This window comes from Rhipicephalus microplus, chromosome 7 (genome assembly GCF_043290135.1).
Source record: "Rhipicephalus microplus isolate Deutch F79 chromosome 7, USDA_Rmic, whole genome shotgun sequence".
Lineage (NCBI taxonomy): Eukaryota > Metazoa > Arthropoda > Arachnida > Ixodida > Ixodidae > Rhipicephalus > Rhipicephalus microplus.
Genome location: NC_134706.1, coordinates 61,371,983 through 61,399,264, shown reverse-complemented (window position 1 = coordinate 61,399,264; position 27,282 = coordinate 61,371,983). Strand labels below are relative to the sequence as shown.

General features: G+C 44.2%; 1 long non-coding RNA gene and 1 pseudogene across 1 annotated transcript; one reads left to right on the top strand and one right to left on the bottom strand.

Annotated features, from left to right (window-relative positions):
- Positions 1-5,888: 5,888 nt before the first annotated feature.
- LOC142767484 (uncharacterized) lies at positions 5,889-11,422 on the bottom strand. Its single transcript, XR_012884912.1, has 3 exons — positions 11,066-11,422; positions 9,589-9,674; positions 5,889-9,224 (listed from the first exon to the last, which is right to left on the bottom strand). It is a non-coding gene; the product is annotated as an uncharacterized LOC142767484 (long non-coding RNA).
- A 133-nt stretch (positions 11,423-11,555) lies between these two features.
- Positions 11,556-16,900, top strand: LOC142767483 (uncharacterized; annotated as a pseudogene).
- The last annotated feature ends 10,382 nt before the right edge of the window (positions 16,901-27,282 follow it).

Genomic DNA, 27,282 nt, shown 5'->3' with positions numbered 1-27,282 from the left:
CTCCACTTTGTAATATCCACAGCATAGGGCAGCTGACCGGGCATATGCCTCGGTAACCTTCCTGTGGGTTCTGTTGTTGTTCTTCTGCCTTCTCCAAGTCATAGCCGCCACTTTTTTGTAAACGTCACTGGCATATTGTAACAAAAGTAAAACGTATAATTAAAATGTGTGGGGAAAGTTGATTGCAAAAAGTACGATTGCGCATGGCACAATGTTCAAATGATCGTTGGCGGGATCTGTATTCAGTGTGATTGTTCGAACGCCCAGATTTCTTCATTAAAGGGTTGCATGGAAGGTATACGGCCGAAATGGGCATACAGAACCAGAACTAAACAAACCTACCGCCTTTTAGTGAAGATATCTGTCTCTTATTACGAGAGTGGCATGTTCTTTTCGAATGAATATATCTTTCTTCTATTTGTGGTGGACTCTAGTGGCCACGCATGAAATTTGAATACCATTCCAATAATTGTAATTGTTTCTCTCAAATTCCACATAACTTCATCTGCTTTTTGGAAGGCTTACGTGAATATATAAATTTGAATTCCTACACAAAATAAGGTTTTTTTCTTACAAAATGTACACATTTTTATACAATTTCGTAATTACCCTACAGAAGCATGTGTAATTTAAATGTCATTGAAAAATAGACATGTTTCCGAGCGCTATTCATATATTCACTCAAGAAGATTATACGAATGTTAAATTCCAATATTACGGTTTTTCTACATCTCAAAGTCACAATATCCCTATGAGGGAGGCAGCGATGAAGCGCTCCAAAAATTAGGACGACTCAGGCTTCGTTAACATGCACCTGAATCTGAGCACACGGACCGGCAGCATTTCACGTTCATCGCAATGCAGCTTCCAGGGCAGGGATTCGACTCTACCGCCTTCAAGCCAGCAGTGTAGAGCTTTAATCACTCGGTCTCCACGGTGGGTAGTCGAAATTCAGTTCTCCGCCAATTATTTCTCATGTTGTTCTCGTGTAATACACATATTACTAGCTCGCGGAAATGATTTACATGGCGCACAGAAGGCAACAGTCGGGTTACAAAAGCATAGGACGTCTAGCCCAAAGAGCCTGAATTTTGAGAGGTGCCAACAAACTAACCTCCAACAGCATTCATAGCTTGTGCAGTGACTCTGGTATCGATTTCCGTGTGGCTTATAGCAGAAGTGAGAAGCAGTAAGTGACCTGACGATGTTTCACTGGCAATGCCGTCTCTTTCTAAATCTTATCACCTCGCTAGGTATTTCACGATAAAGGGCAAACAGATCGCAGCGATGGACGGCATGACGCGTTACAAGAACACTTGGCGGCGCTATATATGACCAGGCTAAATCTCAAGCAACGAAATGTAGCCGAGGGTGTCACGATAGTAAGGAAGCGTGAACCGCTAAAGGTCATTTCCTCGATGCCGTAAACGGCCGTTGCGAACAGCAAATGAGCACTTTCACGACCGACTCGGCTGTTGCTCCGATTCCTTTTCCTCTCGCGCGAAGGCAATCTTCTCAGCGAAGCAGCGGGCACCGGACGTATAGTGCAAAGCACGAACGTGTGTTGCGTTCTCCGAACGGTCTTCTTACTTCCCACTTCAGTTGCTCGATCTTTTTTTTTTTTCGCACGCGCGCTCACATTGCCCGAAAAATAATAAGTGAAGCGAATCCTGGACGATATGAACGACCGTCCGTTCATTCGCGAGTATACGGCCTGCCCCCGTAAATGGCTGTTCGTTTTTCTGACGAGTGCAGGTTTTTTTTTTTTCGCCTTTTTTCGGCGCGGACGTCTCCTCAGTGGTGGCACGAAGAGTGGCCCGCGCATAGAGAAGAAACAATTGAGGGCACATCAAACAGAACACGCGGGAAAGGCCTCGTAAAAACCTCCTGTCGTAATTTTTCTTCGTTCCGTGCTGTGTCGGCGCAGCCATAAACGCTTCGGAGCTAGCCATCCTGCCAATCAACGATTGTGTGTGTGTGCTTCTTTTATGCATTTGTCCTTCGTTTCTTACATCAGTATGAACACCGTGCAGTGGCCAAAGGGCACTATCTAGCTGTCACTTCTCAGCCCACTTTTACCGACATAGGCCGCTAGGACTGTAAAAAAAAAGATGCCACTCGATTAAGAAAAGCACCAAAAGGCACTGCGTAGTTCATAGCTCATCGCATGCTCTGCATGTGCTTTTAAAAGTTTTCAATAAGCTGCACTTTTTTTTGTACTGATACGTAATAGAAGTCAAGAATAATGCGATAATAATGATGTCTAGAGTGGTACGTGGTAAAAGCAACATGGTTCAGGGACAATTCAGTGGAAAGTTCCGGAAATTTTTTACCATCTCATGTCCATTAAGTGCACTGATATGGCACAGCAGACGGGCCTCCAGCACTTTGTGTTAATTGTGATACAACCTCCATGGCTGGAGTCAAACCCACAACCTTCAGGTCAGCAGCCAAGCATCGTGTCCGCTATACCGCCGTGGCGCTCGATAATGTCACAGCGTCTGCCTGCAGTTTTAAATGCGAAGCATTTCTTAGCGAACTTCGGTGACTTTGAGCGTATCTATCTATCTATCTATCTATCTATCTATCTATCTATCTATCTATCTATCTATCTATCTATCTATCTATCTATCTATCTATCTATCTATATATCCGATTACGTTTGGGTACTATCGTGGTCACCCCCTTAACATGGTGTGAACCAAAGTTAGCATGAAAGAGTAAGATGGCTTGACAAGTATGACGCGCTCGTCAGAACATGAATATTGTCCCCTTCCCGTCACGTACGTCATCAAACGCTTCCCGCCAGACCGTGGCACACACCCATGGGCGTGTATGTGCCGCTGGTATGTGCCAATGGTGATTGACACTTAGTACCTACCAAGAAACGACGAGAACACACATGCGCAATTTTAACGCGTGAGGGCTACGCAATACCCGACATTAATAGCGTCGACCCAATGAAGGCATAGAATGATTGTCAGTGTTAAGAAAAACCAGACATAAGCAGCGTTTGCAAATAACAAACTTCAGGGTTCCAGCAAGAATCGAACCGAAGCATTCTGCGTGGCATTCAAGCATTCTTCCACAGAGCTACGCCAGGTCTCGGAACTACTTTACAAGTAGACGCTAATTTTCGTGAAACTTCAATAGTGGTTGCAGTGCTGCCTGCCCAATTTTAAAAATATTACATATGTACTCCTTTGATACAGCCATTATGCCGGGTTAATGTTAAACAACACTGTTTATGTGTCTGGCAATATCCTGTTTCACATTTTTCAGCAGTCGCTCGCTACAGGAATGTTGCCTTCTGACTGGAAGATAGCGAAGGTAGTGCCAGTTCATAAAAGTGGTAGTAAAGTTCACCTGGAAATTATCGCTCCATTTCCTTGACGTGCATATGTTGCAAGATGTTTGAGCATATCATAGCTTCTAACATTTATGCGCATGTAAGATCTAACAATTTCTTTTTCTCAAACCAGAACGGGTTCCGAAAGGGTCGTTCTTGCGAGACTCAACTCTTTGAGTTCACCACCGAGCTACATTCTAACATGAACAGTAATCTACAGACAGATTGTTTATTTCTTGATTTTGCAAAGGCATTCAATTGTGTTGCTCATTGTCGCTTGACATTAAAACTGTCATCACTAAAACTTGATTCACTCACGCTAACATGACTCAGAAACTTCCTAACTGACCGCCAACAATTCACTATCGCCAACAATCACTTTTCATCACTCTGTTACGTCTCCTCTGGTGTACCACAGGGCAGTGTTCTTGGGCCCTTACTTTTCCTCATCTACATTACCGACCTGCCTGACAACTTATCCTCATGTATGCGTATATTGGCCGATGACAGCATTATCTATCGTCCCATCCACAACAATAGCGATCATCTAACTCTTCAAAAAGACCCCGAGCGTATAATTGAGTGGTGCGAAACATGGCAGATGACACTTATTACTTCCAAATGCAAACTATACACCTTTAGCCACAAACGTGATAACTTTAATAGCCAATACATAATTGATAATTGCATTGAAGAATGCACTGATCATTACAAATACCTAGGCATAAACTTAACTTCTACACTTTCGTGGTCCACAAGTAACACTTCCATCTGTGCCAACACATCAAGATCATTAGGTTTTTTGTGCCGAAATCTATACAGTGCTCCCTTCGATGTGCGCAAACTGGCTTATCTTGCTCTAATCCGTCCTCAACTGGAGTTCGCATCCTCCATTTGGTCACCATATTAACAATACCTCATAGATAAGTTAGAATGTATACAGAACAGAGCTAGTCGATTCATAGCGCGTAATCACAGCTACCCGTCCAGCGTAACACAGATTAAACATAGCCTTGCACTCGAGCCACTGAAAATTCGCCGCGACATCTCGCTTTTATCACTATTTCACAAACTCATCCACACCAACATGATGCCATCTGTTCACCTTAATCTAGCACATCGAACTTCGAGCAGACTACATAATCCATTTAGCTTATCACGCATGTACGGCAATACTAACGCTTTCAACCAGTCGACTCTTCCACGAGCTATTCGTTTGTGGAATGATTTGCCAGATGATCTTGCGCCACAACAAGACCACACAAAGTTCTATCATACTCTTAAAAAATACTTATGCACTAAAAACTGCTATATCGCATTTTCGTAATCATGAGTGTTTATAGGACTGTTGCCGATGTTTTTGCACTATTGCTAGGTTTTAGTTACTGTCATAATAGTTGTTTTTTGTATTTCTCCTTCACATACTGTAACTGACTTTTATAGTATGTATTTTGCTTACATGTTCATAAGTTGAACTGCATTTTCTATTATATTCATTATTTGCCTATGTATGTGTAGATATTATGTATATATATTTTTCTAACATATTATCTGTACGCCCCCCTTACACAATGCCCCTCGAGGGCTCTGTAAGGTGCCGTAAATAATAATAATAATAAAGGCCATGCGCTGAAGTTGATTTATGTAGCAGTGTCTCGGGCCAGCATCTTCGCGAGCATCCGCGCTTAATATCAGCTTTTGGTGTGCTAATATACGCATGTTCCAGTTGATATCGTTGTGCAAGCGTAAACAACTGGTTATATAAACAGCAACTCTGAAACATATGTCTGTGCGCGCAACTTTTGTACATATATTTAGCGTAATTTTATGACGTGTCGTTCAAAATAAAAAAAATTGCAACACGGTCACCTTCCCTGCGCAAGCTTCGCATAACGCCAATTCCCAGGTACGTGGGATCTGCCGATTTTTTTTTCTCATTTCTTTCACAAGGACATTGCGTTCTAGGGCTGCTTGCTGTCGCAGAAGAATGCTCGCGTGCACGGGGCGTACTGGGTACATTGTAGTTCGTATGTAACGACAATCCACGGTGAAATAAATGTGAGAGGACTGCACAGTAAAAATTTTTACACCCAGAACGGTGTAAATGAGCTTGTCCCGTGGACGACACCCTAAGGGTGTCAATTCAGCACATTCCAAAAAGGGTGCTTTTTCATGCACCCTTAGAATAGGGTGTACATGTAAAAAACTGTAGGGTGTTACAAAAACACCCTTAAGGAAGGGTGCCATCGATGTCCATCACTTTTTTAGCACCCTCTGAGGAGGGTGCGAGAAGGTTGCACAAGGGTGTTGAGTGCCCATGGCAGGGGTGCCAGTATTCTTTTAGACTGCACTAATAGATATCAGCATGCACTGATTACACACTACTTGAAGAAAGTGGTCCTGGTGCGCCACCTGTCGAGCTCCATTCATTATGTCTGGGCAGAAATATAAACGCGTACTATCGTGTATGAACTTGTGCTGGATCTATATATACTTCACAGTATATGCATAATGCGCGTTACAGAAAATGAAGCCTTGCTGCGCTTGCATATTGCATTTATTTAATAGGCAAATAAAACAAACTTTTCTTCTGCCACACAACTTTTTCACTAGATAAGCGTTCACGTATACGTACACTACACATGCAACACCTCAAATGTTTATTATATTTATTCAGTTTCACTTCATTGACAATTCTTTGCAACATACAATTACACTGGTTTCAGTTTAGTATACTGCTTCAAGTACATAGAGACTACAAATGAAATATACGCTAATATATCCCTATAATTCTTTCAAGTATCTACAATCCCATTGGTTTCCAGTTTAATACTCCTTCATGTACACAATCGGTTAATAGGAATGAAATACAGGCAAATATATACTTATGATTCTTTCAAATATATACAATCACCATGATTTCACTATATACGCCTTCATGTACACAATCGCTCCTAAGAAGTGATGCACACAAAAATATATATGGATAGTGTTTTCAAATGTATACAATCACAGTGGATTAAGCTTTGTATTTCTGGATGTATAACAATTGGTTATGAGAAATGATGTACATGCAAACCTATACGGGTTTTCGCACATATAACTTCAGCGAATACTTAAGAAACCAATACAATGATCAGAAACACAATAAGCTAAAAACGAACACAAAACTGAGTCAGGACACACAAAAAACAAAAGAGGTAATGCATAATTATGGCTAATGACACCGCTGGGTCACTTTATGCCAAATGTCCCAGCCATTTTGGCAACCATCTAAAATGTATTAGAAAAACTCGTGCTGCATTGAAAATAGTGAACTTCTGGAATATTTAGGAGAGGAAAAATATTTGGTCCCGTGGCTGCCTTCTGAACTTCCTGGAATGCCGTCTAGGTGTTGTATGTGAAAAATTTTATTTTAAAAGCACCGCTCCTTTTTTCCATAGGAAACTCGGTCTACGTGTTACGTAACAAGAGCTTAATTTGGGAGAGTTGGTTCATCGTGGTTGTGTGCTAGTCACAGCGCGACAACTTTAGGAAGAGACAGAAAGGACAGGAAAGAGCACCGACTGTCAACTGAATTTAATGAATGTGCTACGAGCGCTTTTATACGGAGTACAAGAACCGTGTTCATGCGCGACGACACGTGTGAGCACTACAAAATAAGCTTAACTGTGAAAAGAACACTCCCTCTCGGAAAGGATAAGTGAACGTGTAGTGATGCACTGATCATTGGTTTACCTGATAAAAAATACTTCTACAAACGTTAAATTGGCATTAAGTAAACCTATTCTCGTGACGAATGGGGCAAGATTGACTATTCCTGTTGCTGTTTAGTACACACACTTTTGAAAGCTTGCAAGGGGTGGAAAACAACACGCTAATATCATATCTACTGGCTATTTTTTTAATTGTGAGACAGGTGATGTGGTATAACTTGCAATGGTTTTGGTCATTGTTTTTGTTGGTCCTGTCTTCTCTAACTTTACTTTCTGCTGGAGGGTTTTGCAAACAGGTGTGATGATTCTATTGGGATACCCAGCATCTTTTAGTCTTTTAATCTGGTATTTAAGCCTGACCTCACCCTTGTGCTAACATGACTTCTGAAGGGTGGCCTGAGTACATGTGGTATCAATTCCTCTTTCTACTAATTTTGAATGCCCACTATCAAAAGGCAGAACATTCTTAGCACTCCTGGGCTGATAGCACCAGCCAATACACCAACAGCATCATCACACTTGTTTGCGAAACCCTCCTGCAGAAAGTAAAGTTAAAGGAAACAGGACCAAAAGAAAAAGAGAATGGCCAATCACCTTTGCATGTCACACGGTACTACGTACATAAGGTGTCTCACAATTTTAGGAAAAGAGCCAGCAGATATGACATTGTTGTTTTCCACCCCTTGCAAGTTTTCAAAAGTGCATGTACTTACAGCAACAGGAATAGTCAATCTTGCACCATTCGTCACTAGAATAGGTTTACTGAATGCCAATCTAATGTGTATAAGATACCGCTAACATGTGGAAAAGTAAACATAGGACAAACTGGGCAATGCTTCAATGATCAAGCAAGACAGCATGCTTTAAATGTTAAGAAGGGCTATAGTAGTCTCATGGCCGGACACCGTAAAGAATGTAAGTGTAGTCCTAGGTTTCATAAAACACGGTTTTTGAAAAAAAGCAAGCAGAGAAATGAGAGATTTTAGAACTCTTTATCAGGAAGGCCAAGGATCAATGCATCAGTACACCTTCACTTATCTTTTCCGAAAAAGAGTATTCTCTTCACGGTTAAAATTATTTTGTCATGGTCACATATGTGTTGTTGCAGATGAGCCCTGGTCTTGTGCTCCGTAAAAAAACGTTCGTAGCACCTTCAATAAAATTCAGTTGACAGCGCTCTTTCCTGTCCTTTTTGCGATAAGATTTTTATTACAGAAAGAATTTCATTTTCTTACAATTTAGGTATAATGATGAGTTTTCATTGTATCACAACATGGAGCAAATTGCATCTCAATACGGACAAAAATCACAATTTTGTGAAATTTGTGATATTTTCTCGTATATTTCAGCAGCTTGAGAGGTCTAAAGATATTTTTTCCTCAAAATATACCTTCTGTGGAGTAAGTATTCACTGCTCAGATATTCATACAAAGTGCAATATTGCAATAAAAAATGCAAACATAACACGTTTTGGCTTTATTCTTGGAAGCGAATGTGGCAAAAAAATTGCACTATTATTATTGAGCTTCAAATACCTTACAGAAGCACATTTACTTAACAGGTAGACCGAATTTGCTTTAGAAAAAAATAAGCGGTAGTTCTAAAACGAAATTTTCCACAAACAGCGCACAGACGGCATTATGCCAGGAAGTTATAAGCCAGCCACATGAACAAAACTTTTTTTCTCGCTGAAATATTCTAGCAGTTCACTGTTTTCAATGCAGTAGGTCAGCACTTTTTTTTTTCAAATACAATTCAGATGGACGCCAAAGTGGCTGGGACGTTTGGCATGGAATGGTCCAGCTATATTTAAGCAAAATAACTTACACAAATAACAATGTTTGTTCATCTACCATGACCACACTAGAAAAAGTTGTTCAAACATTGTGACACTAAAATTTTCAGCGTCGTACTGCCTGAACAACTTCTTTGATAAACTCCAAACTCACGCCGAGAAAAAGCCGCTCAATCACGGTGGTTGTTAAACGCCTTGCGGCCGTAGACAATGTTGAAAATAAAAAAAAATGCTTTCACTCCTTCTTCGTCATTACTGACACGGAAGATTTTTCGGTTATCCATGTGGAGGTTCAGGAAGTAGGCTTGCTCTAGGCTGGGGCCGGGGGGTAGACTACGCAGGACGTCAGCGGCACCCTCTCATCCTGTAATAAGAGCAAATATGACTTCTCATAAAAGGATGTTCGTGCTGTTCTGGCAGCACCATATATAAAGAATGTGTAGTGTGTATCCTTCGAAATGGCGTGTAATTGACATTACACTGAACTCGAAGCATACAACCCATACATTCCAATAATTTCGTATGATAAAGATAAGAGTTTTCCAGCATACAGCAAATTCCCGAAATGAGGTGAAGTGTAAGACTACAGCTCAAAAATGGCACTTACGAAAGCTTGAACTCACCTAAGAATCAAATTCCTTCTAGGGTAGTGAGCCAGTGTGAAAAACAAGTCTTAAAGTACAACGTTCAGAACATGTAGCATTAATCAAAACGCACAAGAAACTTACCTCTTCATGTACAAACAGTGAAGACATGTCTGCTTTTTCTCTTACATGAGAACAAATGATCTTGGGCGTGGCACTAGCGAAGAGGTCTGCAAAAAAAAAGTAAAAGATTTATTGACTTTAATCACGCCTCTAACAATCTGAGGAATTGTTACAAGTCACCAATCAGTGCAATTCTGACTGCCTCTATAAGGGCATCAAAAATGAACAATTTTCTCGTTCTTTCTACCCTCACAAGACGCTCCGTCAATGGAATCTAATTCAAATTTGACGCTGTGCTTCCTATTTGCCTGCTTTCTAGACGTAGGGCTGCGAACATGTGTTTTGTGCACCTAATCTAGCACAGAAATTCGTCATCTATAATTCAATCATCGTAATTCATTGTAATTTGATAAAAGATGTGATAGCTCGTCCAGTTTTTAAAGAGTTGCGGGCCTGCAATAGGTACTGCCTAGCACGTATGAAAGGTACTGCTAGGCAGTACCTCATGCAGTACCTAGCACGTATGAGGTACTGCTAGGCAGTACCTCATACGTGCCTAGCACGTATGAGGTACTGCCTAGCACGTGTTTCTTTAAAATTTTTTTTCAAAGCTTGCTTTCAGAAAAAGCATCTGGCATACTTCGACAACCAACCCCATCCTCTGATGGCAATCAGGGGCACGCTATTAGCGATTATTGACCACGGGATTTACAAACGTAACCCGTGCCTAAATACTCAGGTAAACACAATCAAGCTAGTAGGAGCGCTCGAACGACACCAACGCGCGCGGACGCCGTCTACGTTGCAGCAGCCTTGGCTTATGCTAGAGCTACGGCACATAGCTCCCACAGTCACGTATATTCTCTCGATTCTGTTATAACGCCGATCGTTATCGCATATGAAGGCAAAGCACGAAAACAGCAAACAGAAACGAGGGAAAACAACGCACGGCGATGGCCACAACAACGCGCCTTTGGAAGTCTGCTAGATCTTTCCCTGTTGCTGGTGACACTTGTCCTAAATAGCTTAAAAGACCGAGGCGCACGTGCTGGGAGCATCGCGGCAGCAAAAAAAAAAAAGCCATTTCGTACAGTGCGCCTCTGTACAAATTTTTTTTTCTTTTTCTTTCTTTTTTTACGCTTACACCTACAGAAGAACGTTGCACATTTGAGTATTATTAGAAATGTTATTACGATTTAGCCCAAAGCACATCTTAAAACAATATTAATCACTTTGAGCAGTGTAGAGACAATGTGCGATCAGCAACTAATCCCGCCCTTGTTAAGTGATCACATCACTCACTGTATCAGTGATGCAGGCACTTACACAACATCGCGCATAGCAGTGTGAACTCGTTAAGTCACACGTTTAATCGGGCATCTGCAACAGGCCCGCGAACGCATGCTGTTGTAAAAGGCTGGCAGCCTACTTCGGCAGAGCTGCTGCAGGCGCCCAGCTAGCGCTGTATGATTACTACCTACGAAAACAGTACACTCACCGTTAACAGGCCCACGTGGTCCGTGTCCGCCACTCCATGAATATTCCTTAATCCGAGCGTCACTTCGAACACGGTGTCATGCGTGACCACCATTGAATATGCGCCTGTTCGCTAGAACACACACAGCGACCAAGACCCTGGACCAACGCAACGCACTTGAAAGACGATCTCTCGTCTTTCAAGACCAACGTTGAGAGAGCAACGAGAGAGCAACGTTGAGAGAGAGAAGGAGGAGGCACTGGCGGCGGTGTCGCAGCTGTCGACACAGGGGTTCGGTGACGCAACTATTCGCTTATCTACGCCGCCGTTGTGGGAGCAACGCTGGCCGGGGTTAGCAGGGGGGGAGGAGCGGAAAACCCGCCACGGAGCCTACATACGCCGCGCCGCGCCTTCGTCGTTTAGGGCGGTGCCACTCTTTGACACAGCTCGTGCCGCCTCCCGCCGTCGGGCAGCGTTGCCAGCACACGTTGCCATAGTAACGGGGCAGACGCGGCGCCATCTTGTGCTCAGTCGGTTCACTGCCGCCGTGTGCGCGTGTCTGCGTGCGTGCCGCCTGTAACTCGCCGTGACTTTTGTTGACCACGGGAAGCTTTTCGTAACCATGCCAGCTCGGTGAACGTGTTGGGAGTTGTATGAGCACCGAAAATGCCCGGCTGTTGCGTTCCGCAATGTACGAACCATTGCAGAAAAAGCATACGGATGTTCCGCTTCGCGGCCAGCCCGAACCGAAGAAAGCGCTGGCTTGTACAAGTGAAAAGGGACCGCTGGGAGCCCACTGCTGATTCTCGTGTTTGCGCTGTGAGTATTGCACCTCGCTTCACGTTTTTTCGAACGCGTACTTGCAGCTATATTCCAATATGTAAGTGCTATGCACCTGCAACGCTTTCAGCGAGCGTCGTCGTGTCCTCAACCTCTCCTCCGTCGCCGCAGCGCCGTTGCGCGTCGGTAGCGGAGGCCATGGCCTGTTTTCATGGCTTCCAGTGACGGCTGTGCGTAGCCGAGCGGCAATTTAGCGTGCGAATGCAGCGTGCGCGCAAGTGGATGCTTTGCGTGGTTCGATTATGCCGGATTACGCATGCATGGAACGTGAATGTTCAAAACTAAGCCTGGTTATAAAACATCCCCAAAAAACCCGGACCGTTCACGCTTGCTAAAAAAAAACACGCTATTCTCGTCACTGCGACAAAAATTGGTCGAGACCAAGCGACAAAAGCGGTCACTAAGTGACTGCCAAATCTTCAAACAAATCTTCAGATTTCGGCAATCGGTTTTCAAGCTGCCGGGGGCTGGATATTCATTGGGTCGCCGAAAAAATTGGCTGGCGATCTCCCCCTTTACCGTAGACTCTCCTCGTAGGTGTTGTGAAATCCCCCCTACCGCAGACGGGCAATTGTTCCCTGCGTTGCTTGTGCTGATATTCCGCGCGGGGGTGGAATATATGATTGATTCTTTCTTGCAACACTGCCAAACTGCGTACGAGGGGTCACTAAAGTCTGCAAAGATTTCTGTGGCGAGCCGCCCCATAAAAATTCCCATACTGCAATTAGAGGGCATAATCAATTTCCATTCCAAAAGATAAAAAACGCGCAAAAGCGAGCATTCTGCCTCGCTAGCGAGTAATTCAAATGCATTATGTGGTTTTCAAATATTGTTAAGATTGACTTTTTTTATTCTAGGCACATTTTGAAGATTCAAGTTTTGAGCAGCACCGACAAGATGGAGTGAAAAAGCTGAGGCCGGATGCTGTCCCAACTTTCTTTCCCTATCGTGGTAAGAACATATCTGAACTCGTTATATCAAGCCGTAATATGGACACAAATTTAATTTTCTTTTGAATTTGTGAATCTTGTTTGGGTCATTCAGAGAAAAGACAAACTCATCTAAATGCATTGCCTCAATTGCACTGTGGCGTTTCGCTCTTATTTTTTACTCGGAACATCTATAACGAACAGTAATATGCTTTGTGTGGTGCAGATCATGCAAAAAAGTGCGTGATAACATTTTGCTTGTAATTTTTAGTCTACAAAGCGAAAATGAGTATTAGAACTGTTTGCTGAGTGAGATTGCATAGGCAAGCATGTTATTGTAGTAATGTTTGTATGTTTAATTTTTTCCAGCTGCTCCAAAACACCGGAAGTCCCCGAAGAAGCGCACTTCTGCCATGAAACCTGCGAATTCTTCTAACACCAAACGTGTTTGCCCATCTGGAGACATTCCACAGCTGCCTATGGATCCTTGCGACATACCGAGTTTTGAGAACGGTGTTCAGTTGAGTGCTCATGTTTCAGCAGCCGTTTTACAGCCAGATGCTCTTCCTCATGACACTGCTGAGTTCGCGAGAGGTGATCCTCCAGAAGCCCACTTGCTGTCACGTTGGCCCACCAACAAGGCAGCAAGCATCAGTACCAGTGATCCTGAGTCCTGGCTTGCTCACGCATTGGGAGCCGTCTCATTTCCTCTATCGCCTAAAAATAATCTGGAAAGTGATGCAGACAGTGCTGCTAAGTGTAGGTGCGAGTGTACATCAGTGTGTGTGCCCCTGTCATTTGTTCCTCCAGCCAATGACGCAGACAGCGCTGGTGAGTTTCGGTGTGATCATGAGACAGTAGCCGCCTCCCCACCACACCTGTCTGCCAACAATCTAGCAAGCGACACAAACGCTACTCCAGGTGCATCCGTAGCCATTCTGAAACAGCTCCCTCCCAACACCGTAGCAAATGATGCAGGTCTCACTCCTGCACAAGAGCAGTCAACCATGCCAGCTGCATTTATGTTTGGAGGCAGTACAACTCCCAGATTGTCGATGTTGCATCGGGAAAATTCCGAGCTCCGGAAAAAAAACGCCGACTTAAGCAGGAGGTTTAAAAACTTGGTAAAACTGCATGAGCAGACGAGATCAAAACTACGTAGTCTAAACAAGAAACTAAGGTTAGTTCAGCAAGAACTGAACGCATTAAGATCATCGACATTTGTTGCTGCAGATCAAACGAAGGCTCTAACAACAAAAGGCAGGGTTGGCAAGTGGTCAGTTGAGACTATACGCGTAGCCCTCCAAATAAAGCACGCATGTGGTTCAACAGGCTACGAATTGCTCAGGTCTCTGTCGTACCCACTGCCATATAACCGGACATTGATTCGAAGAATGCAAAACATTCGCTTTCAGCCTGGTGTACTTACTGAAGTGCTGGGTGTTCTGAAGCGCAAGGCAGAAACAACAGAGGACATTGAGAAAGATTGCGTCCTCTTCATGGATGAGATGGAAATTAATCAAGGGCTTGAACATGACCGCTCTCTGGATTGCCTTTTTGGGGGTACGACACTTCCAGAGTCAACTGAAAACGTTGCAAACCATGCTCTCGTGTTTATGATTGGAGGTCTAAACACGAGGTGGAAACAGGTCATCGCTTACCACTTCACTGGTCATTCTACTGACGGACGCCTTTTAAATGAGCTTATATTTCATTTATTGCGCTTTGTTTTGAGGTGTTCTTGAGAGTTCTTGTTGTAACAAGTGACATGGGAAGTGCCAACAGGAAAGTGTGGCAGCTGCTGGAGTTTTCAAGCCACAGGCACTCGGAAACTGTCTGCTCTATACCACACCCTCACTTGGATGGTAGGGAGCTGTATTTCATGGCTGATCCTGCTCACGTTTTGAAAAACATACGTGGGCAGCTTCTCCGCTCAGGAAGTTTTACCCTGGGGAAGGAGACGACAGAGGAGCATTGCATCCCAGGAAAAACTGTTAGCCTTGAACGTGTTGAGGCTGTTCTCGAATATGATAAAAAATGACCTCAAAATCGCTAACAAGCTGTCGGACATTCATGTCAGCGATAGTCATTTTGCAAAAATGAAAGTAAACATCACCGTGCAGTTGTTCCGTGAGGCACCTCCTGCCATTCGCTACCTAATCAAGCTCAAAATCTTGAAGCCGGAAGCTGAAGCAACTGCCTTGTTTTTTTACCTTGTCACTAAGTGGTACACTTTGATGTCATCACGACACCCCATCGTTGCTTTAAGTCATTTTGACCGCGCAAAGCACCAGGAAGCAGTTGGGACATTGCAGCTGGCATGTGCTACGTTCCCTCGGATGAACATGGGAGCAACTGCACACTGGAAGCCATCGCAGGCCGGTCTTTTGGTGTCGATGACTGTTGTGCTGCGCCTGTCAGAGGAGCTCCTGGCGAGGCGTCGGTACTTGTACGTCCTCACTTCTAGGCTGATACAAGATTGCCTAGAAAACATTTTTTCAGTTGTGAGATTGAAGAAGCCAGTTCCAAGTGCGTATGATGTTAAATGTGCACTGAAGGCCATTTGTGTCAGCCAGTTTGTACACACCCCTAAGACTTCGAGCTACAACATTGACGACAGCAGTCGTCTGGCTGACTTGCTTGACCCAAGCTTAAAAAAGCTAGAGGAAGACCCCATTCAGCAGGCTGAGGAGTTAGATAACTTGTTTGTGATTGGCCTGACGGAAGCAGAGTGTGACATCGTAGCGTACATTGGTTGTTTCCTTCTGAAGTCTGTCTTAAAGTTTATTGACAACTGCAAAAGCTGTAAAGCAGTACTGACTGACAGTGCTCCTGGGAAATACAGCAGCCTCATCCAGTTGAAGGAATACGTAAAAAATGCGGGAAATCTCATCCAGCCAAGCATGTCTGTAATGACAATTTTGATGGATTGTGAAGAAAACTTCAAAACTTTTGCTGAAATGGGTGAAGTCATGAAGGTGAAAAAACCATTTTCAAGCATTCTAAGTGCCCTGCAGAAGTCTGTAAAAATGCACTTGGGATTTTGCAGTTTGAACAAGCCTACTGTAGAGAAGCTGCTTCTCGAAAAATATGTCCGAACAAGACTAAAGATTTACCTCAGGCAGCAGCATAAACACAGAGTAAATGGGGCAGCAAGCAAAACCTGTGCTGCGGCAAACTTGGAGTAGTCCAGCAGCCAGGTAGAACCGTAGAGCGTACGCAGCTGCGATTATTTTTTTTTATATGAGGACACTTGAACGACTTGGGTGGTACGTTCTATCATAATTTAGGACTGCCTTTGTTAGGGACTCTATGCAACTTCATTGCCGTACAATGATGATAAAGGAAAATTGAAGCTTATTTGTATAATTTGCATTATAGTGTGTTCAAAATAGCGGTAAAATATCTCAGTACCAGCCCGAGAAAAACATTCAAAACCAGGAACACTGGTGTGCCTTCATTCACATTGCACCTTTCTATTGAGACGTTGCTCTCCATTGTGCCAGTTGCTCACGACGTGTTTTTATTCTCGACTAATGTCATGTAATTTTCAGTGGGGTGATTTAAATTAACCCAGTGGGGCTTGGGGGATTTTCTTATTGATTTATTTCCCCAATATTTTGGTTCATGTATGTATCTGTGCTCAAAGTACTACTTCTGCAGTAGTTGTGTAAAATGCTTTCTTCTCACTGTCATCAGTGTAGCAAGCCGTATTCTTCTCTACTTGCTTTCTCTTTCATTAGTTATCTCTGCGTTGGTCTCATCAGCATTTTCCACCTGTGTAGCCCATCTGGGCTTTAATCTTGCTCGGTGCCTGTGTGTTCAGTTTTTTTTCAACAGCTCCATTGGAAAAAAGTCAAAAATGAGTGATATCACTTTTACATGCATTAGCCTGCTACATAAAGTGCTTCTTAAAATTCGATGCCTTTATTAGCTCGGACACATTTACTTTGTGTGTTTGTTGTATTTCCCATGTACGCCTGTTGTTCAAGAAGGGGGCATCTGCATGTCACGCAAGCAGTGCAAGAAAATAATTTTACGTGAATTTTGTCTTGCTTTATGCGTGTAATAAAAGTACGCTACAAGGCATGATGACTTGGATGTTCAGCCATAGATGTAATATTTTGTGTTGCCACCTCAACAGTATTTTTGTTAGTGTGTGTACGCATGTTAAATTACACATTGGGCACGTGCCCAGTACGAGCAGAACGATTCAAGCATAGGCTGGGGAGGTTCTATGGGCAACAGTGGTTTAGTCTGTGAGGGCCATTTTTCTTGTATCAGAAACTTTACTACCACAGCGATATTTTCTATGCTAAAGCATTTGCGGGGTAACCTAATACCATGTAGTGCCTTGTATTGGCACAAAAATGCGTAATTGAATAATAGTGCATATTAAATAAAAGGGTAATAGTGCCAAAACAATTAAAATGATATAAAAGGCAAAAAACAAAACTGAAAATGAAATTACCGTCCCTCTAATCGGCCGTCATCGTGCAATTACCTAAACACAGAACCTTTCCAGGTCAAGAACGACGGCGAAGCAAGGCGACATAAAATCCCCGGCCATTTCCGCGCTTCTACGTGCTTCTACGTGCAGCTAGTGCCTCCAAAGGAGGCACTGGCAAGCTTTTACCAAGGACGTGAATGCCGCATTAAACGAATAATCCCGCGATCTCAACTGTTCCTAGAAGCAGGAAGTTTTTGGAAAGCTTCTTTGCGATAACCGCTAATCACGTACGATAGTTTCGAAGCAGGACGTTCTAGAGATAGTCTGTTCCGCGCCTACGGAGGCGCGGCGCATGCCGGCTCCCTGGGTCGGGCGGGCACTAGGGGCCACTATGGCGGCCCGTCAAGTTTGGCGGCCGCCGCAACCACCGTTAGGCAACCTTAAACTCTGCTGTCGCCACCCTAAACGACGAAGGCGCGGCGTATGTAGGCTCCCTAAATCCGCCAAGACGGCGCCGAAAGGCAAACGCTATGGCACATACGGCGGACGGCCGTTCGACGTGGAATGACTCCTTGTAAATGGCAACTCTCCTTCCAGCCAGTCGCACAGCGACGCAAGTTATTTACCAGCCTCGGGTTCTTTGAGTAATTTGACGGAATGCGATTGCAGTGGGCGAAAAATAGGGAAGCAAAACTTGCGGAAAACAAAGTGAACCATGGAATGGCCAGAAACAATAATTATTTCGTCCTCGGTGGCATTAGCGGGAGAGCATCGCTACACCTTTTTCTAGAGGAATTTCTTTTCGCATTGTCTGTGTCTGGCAATTCCGCGTATGGTGCCGCAGACACTGAATGCGTAGTCGAAGCTGGAACAAATTATTCCACAGTCGCGGATGTTTAGAAGGCTTGTCACGCACCACGAAACGTGCCGAGGTTGTTATAACAAACTTTTTGCTGACCACATGATCAGCACATAATTCCATATGGTTGCCCAATGAGCTAGCTAAGCACCTGTAGCAAAGGCAGGGCACGTTCTTGTTAAACGTTGTTAATATAAACGATGGTTGTGCATAAGTGCAGTGACAACTTTCCGTGTGAATTGGTCATAACCTACGTTTTCGAGCGTAGAAGCGCCTCAGCGGACCTAATCAGCTACCACAGCAAGTTCGTAAGCAATGATGAGGTACGAAAATGTGCAGCTGTTTTCCATGTACTGAATAGTCCGTGTACAGTGCGTTGACCACCGCCATTTCTTAAGCCACCTCCCATATAGACTCCCAGTCTGAACAGGTGTGGGACCTTAAACACTAAGAAGCAGTGCCCCCCCCCCCCCCGCACACACACAAGAAATTTGAGGGCGCACGGGCTGATACACACGCATACTTATTCACAGGCGCACACACATACACGTATACACACATACGGAACACACACACGCGACCGTAAACGCACGCATGCATGGGCGTACACATGTGCACAGGCACGCTTAACACAAGCACGGACTCGCACATACACACGCAGGCACACATGCACGGGTGTACACACAATCACGCTTACACGCGAACACATGCGCAGGCTCACGCACACACACCCATACTCGGGCGAACATTATGTTCCTGTATATAATACACAGCAAACATGTAGCTTATAATCAACGCTAAGGTGAGCTTTCGTAACGTGGATTGCAGTTGCCATTATAGATGAAGCGCGATTGGCTTCTGCTGGCATTCTGCTGTATTCAGAGAGCACCTTCACACATTCTAAGTCTAGGCCGTCATTTAACGCAAGGTCCACATATTCGCGCAGTAGCTACGCTGCTCGGCCGCCAATCCGAAGGTCGCGGGTTCGATGCCGGCCATGGCAGTGGAATTCAGATGGAGGCGAAATGGTAGAAGCCTGTGCACTGTGCGATATCAGCGCCCATTAAAGAACACCAAATGGTCAAAATCTCTGGAGCTTTCCACTACGACGACCCTCATAATCATATCGAGGTTTTTGAGACGTAAAATCCTAAATAATATAAGTATGTGTTCTTCTTAAGCTCCATATTCCATCTGATGAATCGTCACCTACACCCTTCTCAGGCCCAAAAGCACCCTTAGAGCCTAATTTAGGGTGCTATCGAGGCAAGCACGCAAACAAATGCGTGCTTTTTTTTCAATCGACCATTTATGGGTGTTAAAGGGCGTTGAAAGGGTGCTTTCTCCTAAAAGCACCCTTTTTACACCCTTTTGGGTGCAAAAGTTTTTACTTTGTACAAACAAACACGTATTCATGTCCGTTTATTTGGTCAAAATTTCTAGACGGAATAGACCCACGCTGTCCGCGCTGTGGTCATCCGAGGTGCACCCTCCAGCACATGCTGTGGCAATGTCACGACTTGCATGGGGGCTTAGGGTCTCCCTCCACTGAGGAAGATTGGCTGCACCTTATCACCAGCTCCGCAAAGGACCAGCAGCTAGAGGCTGTCCAGAAAGCCCGCGAAGTCACCGAGAGCTTTAACCTTCCTGTGCCAACGTGGGTGGGGCCCCCAGATGGTACCCCCTCATGGGGGCATTCTCGTCTTCTCAGGATCAAATAAAGTTCCTGGACTGACCGACTGACTTACTGACCAGCTGGCAGTGATCTTAGAAAACGGAAAGATGACCTCCGATATAGTGAGCGCTTGGTGCGTACGTGCCATCTCGGAGTCCTTAATTTGTAGAATGCGAGGCGATGGGTAGGTGCAACCATCGTAGTCTCTTCGCAAAGCGCACGAAACACCCGCTTTTTCGTGCATAGCGTTGATATAGCGGAGCCTAATAAACACTACGTTGCTTAGAGTAACTTATATACTGAAAGCCTTCTATAGTAAAAAGAAAGACGCCGAAGATATTGACGTGTTGTAGTTGTTCCTCAGATACGTGCAATATTTCCTTTATTCGACGGATGTGATCAGATTTTAGCAGTTTGCGGTGACCCATAGACAAGTCGACAGACGCAAAGGCTCGATTTTTGGTGTCGAAGTATCCCATGAAAGACTATCGTCTTTAAAGAGTGACTTGCCACAGCGTCTAACAAAGCACACGCAGGCAGTGTATGCTAGCAAGTTTCTTGCTTGAAGAACCGGTACTGGCTTGCGACCAGTACTGGCGACCGGTACTGGCTTGCACCAGTACTCCCATCGGTACTAGCTTGCAGGTTCTACAAACTAGTACCAGTGGGAGATTTTTCCAGTGTGTTGCTGAACAATAAATAATTCGTAGCGTGCTTTTTAACGAAAAAATCAGAGCATATTTACGGAATGAATGATGATGAGAGGGGTGAAGCGTCCGTCAATCTGTGTGTGCGTTCGTCCGTCCGTACGTGCACCCGTTCGTGCAACCGTTCGTGCGTCCGTTCGTGCGTCTGTTCATGCGTTTGTCCGTTCGTGTATATACCTGTTCGTCTGCTTGTCTGCCTGTTCGTCCGTTTGTCAGTCCATCCATACGGTGGACACTTCAAGTACCACCATCTCGCTTATTTTTATCACATATTCATCATATGCAAGTACCGCTATTCAGCGGACAATCCAATAACCTAACGAGAGTATATTTACCACATTTCTGCTGTCAGCGCTTAGTTAGCACCGAGAGTGTGATAATGACGCCGTGCTACATTTTTTGTAACATGTGGACATGCGGATATGTGCCCGAGGATGGGTATGTGTCACTTGGTGGCTACCTATTACTACTACAACTGCATACATCAAAAATGTATAGACCCGCGCCTTAAGAAACTTCGACCATAGAAATTTACACTATCTTCGCGAAGGAAACAATGGGTTGATGCGGAGTACCGTGGGAATTTCCAACACAACGTTGAAGCGATACGCGTTAACGAACCCGGTAACAACGTAATAACACGCAAGGTTCACTGCAAAGGTAACGCAGAAAACCGGTAAACATGGTAAAGACACCATTTAAAATCCTCTCGATGCTCCGCGTCACCCGATGATTCCCTTCAGAGGGATAGTGTAATTTGGTCGGTCTCTTAAGGCTCAGAATATAGATGCCATTTCCCACTTGAGAAAGTAGTTATTCCTGGTGATCCTGATGAATCATTATTGAAGCAGCATTAGCTTGAGGAAGTTGCACAGCAAACTCTCTGTAATTTTACAAAAAAAAGAAGAGGCTCATTTATAATATTCAGCATGTGGTGTTCCTTGGTCATTACTTGCTTTTATTGCGGGCTTCCTGCTTCGCTATTCGTTATTCGTTTGGTTCTCGAATAAGCATGTGGTGCGGTCTTTTCTGTAGGCTATATATTTGTTTTTTTAGAAGCTTGCTCAATTTGCACAGGTGTTGTCTCGTAGCTGCGGCAGTGTTTACGCTAGTGCATGCTCCCACTAAAGGTGCAGCAGTGCTCTTCGTTTTTAGAGTGCTCACTAGATGACACGCCGTCGTTCAGGCGGCGCTCGCTGCACTCTCGGCGCGTTATCTAGCTTGATAGGACACCGCTAGGTGGCCGCGCCTATATATAGCACTCAATCTCGGTGCGTTTCCTTTTTTTCGCAGGGCATCACTCAGTGCGTGTCCATATTGCTACCCACTATAAACATCGCAGAAGCCAAGGTGGTAGCGCGGAGGGTTCGTAATGTGGCTGCAGCACGGACTCACTGTCAGGACCCTTATTAATCTTTCCACTACCTACTATAATTAAGTATCCTCTGGCTTTGTTCTTTACGAATCACAAAGTCGTTATAATGAAAGGAAAATGTTCCTCCGAGCTTATGTGATCCGCAAGTAAGCTCGGGAACAAAATGTATATGCTGCATGAGTATTTAAACATTTATATATAGTACACCGATATGTCAATAATAAACTTAGTGTATATAACTTGCAAGTACATTCACTCCACAACCACTCTCCTGTCACGTCTTTATCTGATAATGATAGAGCATATGAACACAATATTCACAGTTTAGCGGAATTATTCTCTTGAACAAGCTCTTTCAACATCATGCATTTCGTGGATATGCGAAATTTTTTCGTAAAAAAACTCAGTTGTAAGAGCTTGCTGGTCCTCCCCAGCATATGCATGCTACGTCTACTTATTCCGTGGAAGAGCTTAATTATCTCAATCTCTCTAATTGTTTCTATATTTTTCTTAATTTTCATTGCACTCTCTGCTTTTGAGTCGCTTCATTTATTTTACTTATTCTTGTTTTTTCCTTCCTTGTGTTCATGCCTTTTTTAACACGATAGCGTTTTATGCCAGTGTCCACTACGGCTCCCTTGATGTACTTTTGTGACGGATATGATATTGTAAAATACAGGCTAACAAAGTTCAAACGAAAAAAAAACTAGAAGGCATGGTTCTATTGCCAGGAGTCGAAACAACGGCTTATCTGTCCTCAGCGCACTAGATCGTGTAGCATACGTGGTCAAGATTACTAAGTGGAAGCTACTTCTATACACAATAAATCGTTTGGCAGCCCTCAGAGCTCCGAAAATTCAGCGCACTTTTGTCGTCAATAGCAAGATTGCGCGAAGGTGTCGGGTTGGGTAGCGTTGGACGTAATAGATTGTTGCCTATAGCATTTCAATGAGCGGCGCCTCCACGCAGGGTGGTCTCTCGTGCGCAAGCTTATTGAACTTGTGACTTGGGAAAGCACGAGGGTTGCTTCGCTCGCTGCCGCGTCCGCATTTGCTTAAGGAGCACGCTGTTCACACAAGAAAAAGTAAGAATTGTGACAGTTCGCAATTGTCCGGTGTATTGTGCATTCGTTTCGTGTGTCTTTCTTTCTCTTTGAGGGGCCCAACTCAAGTCTCCAGCTTTAAGAGTAGTTGTAGCACACACGTCCCGTGTAGGTTAATTTCGTCTATGCTTGCTGCTTTTTGAGCTGTTTTTGTTTCGAGCTTGAAGTTTTCGAGCTTGAAGTTTTCGAGCTTGAAGTTTTCGAGCTTCTTGTTGTTCTTCACACGACTTTTCAATTTGATGCATAAGTAGTCATTCCATTGCGCTTGTGGCAGAACAATGCACAACAAATGCTCAACTTCCTCCGAGAAAACAGGCTACTTTTATGCTATACCGACTTCTAGAAAAGAGGTATCAGCCGCATTTTTCTTGTCTTTTTTAATAGTTCTTCCTTCCATATATTTTTTTCTGTTTATATCTTTTTGTTATTGTGCACTTGCTCTCTCACCAATAAGAGCTATTTAGATAAAAGAGCTCGTGCCGTTTGACCTTAAGGGTGCATTTACACTTGAGGAGTGAAGTGGAAATGAAATCACCAGAGTAGCCGGAACTCCACAACCACGCGAGTTGAGAATATACACCTTCGTTCTATCCCTGACGCCGCCGCTGCCATCGCCACATTGAGAATTATTTCAATTTTTGCTGCTTTCTGAGCACTACATTTCTAACCGAATTCCAGTTAGTCACGCAAAGTACTGAAATGAAAGAGCTTGTGTCTTTCCAAACGTTGTTTCGGGAGTTAAGCCAGCAGGAACGACACAAACAAACGCACCGGCAGCGGCGGCGGTGGATTCAGCTGCCTGTACATAACGCGAGACACGCTGGGGCATGTTGAGTAGCTGCCGCAGCACCATCTCATTCCAGAGTTCTCCGCGATTCTAACCCAAAACAATCTCTCGATGAACGCATCTTCGTTGAGGCCGTCAAGCGTCGTCATGCTGCACGCGTAGTTTGCGATTTGAGCCGATGCGAGCCACCACTGACGCAATTGCCGCCATGTTGAATCTGTGGCCGGCTGGTTAGATCACGTGGTTTGATTTAGCATATGATTGATATCTGGAGTTTAACGTCCCAAAACCGCCATATGATTATGAGAGACGTCGTAGTGGAGCGCTCTGGAAATTTAGACCACCTGGGGTTCTTTAACGTGCACCCAAATCTGAGCACACGGGCCTACAACATTGCCGCCTCCATCAGAAATGCAGCCGCCGCAGCCGGGATTCAATCTCGCGACCTACAGGTCAGCAGCCGAGTACCTTAGCCACTAGACTTGATTTAGCACAGCTAACCCCATGAAGCGCAAACCAGATCCACCTTCGCGTGGTGGGTAAATCGGACTCGAACTGACTTTGGCGCGCTGGCCACGCAGCGTAGTTCTCCGACCACTTGGGCGGCGAAACGAGCCAGTTTCCAGAAAGTTGCGCCGCTTTCGCTCTCTTCGAAACCAAGTATGAACGTGCCCCAAGTGTTTTTTTACCATAAGTTTTGATTCATTAATGATTGGTTGATAGGTGTGGTTTTACGTCCCAAACCACCATATGATGATAAGAGACGCCGTAGTGGAGGGCTCCGGAAATTTCGACCATATGGTGTTTTGTAATGTGCACCCAGATCTGAGCATATGGGCCTACAGCATTTTCGCCTTCATTGAAAATGCAGCCGCCACAGCCGCGATTCGATCCCGTGACCTGCGGGTTGGCAGCCGAGTACCCTATAGCCACTAGACCACCGCGGCAGCGCGACCAAAAGTTTTGTATCACCATAGGTTTTGTTGGGAACGAATGGTACTTCACGAAGCTTCAATAGATACACTTTAAAACTTCCATTTCGTAAATGTCCTTGCTTTTAGATTGAATTCAGTTCAAGAGAGCGACAGTGCCTTTTGAAGTGACATGCAAAAACTGCGCTCTGCCTTCTTGTTTTCATGGCACACGCACCCGTTGCATGCTTTGAATACATCAGTTCTGAGTGCTTACTTCGGCATTAACTTTCTTCCCATAACATGAACAGAGCACCCTGCTTACAGTGACTTGTAATTAGAAAAAAATATAACGATATATATGCATTGCCTCCTTTTTAACTAGTTAACGCAATAAGACCCTCACTCAGATGTACAGAATGCGCAGTCTATTGCAATTTGCTATACCTGGAGACCGAGATTGATGGCTGGCGCAATACTTCCGTTTCTTGGCTCCATTTTTTAAGCAGTTTTCTTTAATTTGAACGACAGACTTACAGACTTGCCGACAAAGATTGATGAGAACTAATATTGTAATACTGAGTTGAAAAAAATAATGTCAGCTTACAAGGCATGATAAAGGTATAGCTAGGGGATGGTATCGTAGAGCAACGTGCTTTGTGAGCCAGTCTGGAGATAAAAGGGAAGATAGATAGGCAAAGGATGGTGACTTCCTAAATTATGTTTCAAACGCCTAAATAATATAGTTACTTTAAAAAAGGAAGAAGCGCTAAATGAAGAACAGTGACTAAACTTCTTAAACGCTCAGTGCAGACGCTCGGACTGTATAGGTTGCCGTGACAGAACATGGGTGTCGAAGAATGTAAGTACACGGTAAGACTGATTGAGGGGGGCATAATCCAGCCTTTGAAGTGGAGAATTCTAGTTGCCTGTCAAAACATGCTTTCCTTTTATCATTCTCGTCGAAGTCACACTCTTTTATTTAGCAAAGGAAGTTTTTCTTGGCGAATACAAGCAGCGCCACGGATTTCACTAAAGTTTAAATAAAAGTTGAAAAAAAGGAAAAAAATCGCTAAAATATACTCCAGCGGCAAAATTGACTGCGATAGTTGAAACGAAAATAGGGTAAAATATGAGTGGAAGCTATCTCGCAGTTTGAGGAGTAATAAAGAAGCAAAAACTGACAACGTCCCTCGTACCTTCACCTAAGCTACCATGATGACGACAGCTATCTGCTTCCGTTTTTATGTGCAATAATAGTAGAAATCTTTCCAGCCTCCCCGCTTTCGCCTGCCCTTTAACAAGGAATTTATATATGCCTCACGCGGATATGCACTGCCTCCGATATCGCAGACATTGCAAGCGTCCTGATTGATGATTGATTGATTCGTTGGGGCTTAACGTCCCGAAAGCACGATATGATTATAAGAGACGCTGTTACGGAGGACTCCAGAAATTTCGACCTCCCGGAGTTCTTTAACGTGCACCCAAATCTGAGCACACGGGCCTACAACATTCTAGCCTTCATAGGAAATGCAGCCGCCGCAGCCGGGATTTGATCCCGCGACCTGCGGGTCAGCAGCCGAGCACCTTAGCCACTAGACAACTGTGGCGGCGCTTGCGAGTGTCTTGCACATCGTGAAGTTTCGCAGTAGCTCAGAGATCGGTGAACCTTTACGAAACGGCGGTAACGTGCTCAATTCTGGCTGCGGGTACTTTTATGGAGAAAGGCGCCTGTCCAAGAGCCTAATGCTACCCCATCTTCGGGCTAACGTGAAATTGTCTTGAACTCCCTATGCCTCTTACCACTGAAGCCAGTAACTTATGATCTGGACATTTGTTAGACACATACTTCAGAATGCTGCCTTCCTTTTCCCGTAAAATTCATTACCAAGCCTTTGTAATGCTTTTTCTCTAATACCACTTAACGTCTCAGTAAGGACGTCGTAAGGTATGTATTGCCCAAGGCGCCGGGTCTATTTAATGTGATCGTGAAACAAAAATGAAGCGTGCGGTTAGTAATTGTCCCTGCTCCAACAAGAAAGAGACATGTGAAATTCCGAAGTAAGTCATTGCAATAAAGACTCTAAACTTCCCAACGCCAGTTTGAAACTGTAGTTTTCTCAGGGTCTTAAATGACCATGGGGCCTCAACTGTCACCTTAGACACTAACAAGGCACCTCAGTCAAGCGTCATGGCGAGAGAAGTTATAAAACGATCGTTCGCTTTTTTTGGTTCTGAAAATGATATGTTTCTGAAAACCTAGAAAAAAAAGAAAATAACAGCATTAGTTGCACTCTGATCTGCTTATACTGTGGATTCACCGAGTGTGATCTGCTTGGCACCGCTTTAAAGTGCGTCCGAGCTTCGTTTTGTGTTGCCTTCGCTTTTTCGGTGCAGTGCAACAGTGTTTCTGTTTTTTCTTTGTCTGGTTGCGTTACGTTGTGTTTCAGAGCGTGTTTCAGGTGACTTAGTACTCGCTATGTCTATCGTATATGTCGAGAGAGAGAGAGAGAAAGTGCCACGCAACTTATGAAAGTGGAAATGACGTTCTTGACGACTGCACACCGCAGTTGGGAAGATATGATGCAAAGAACCTCAGT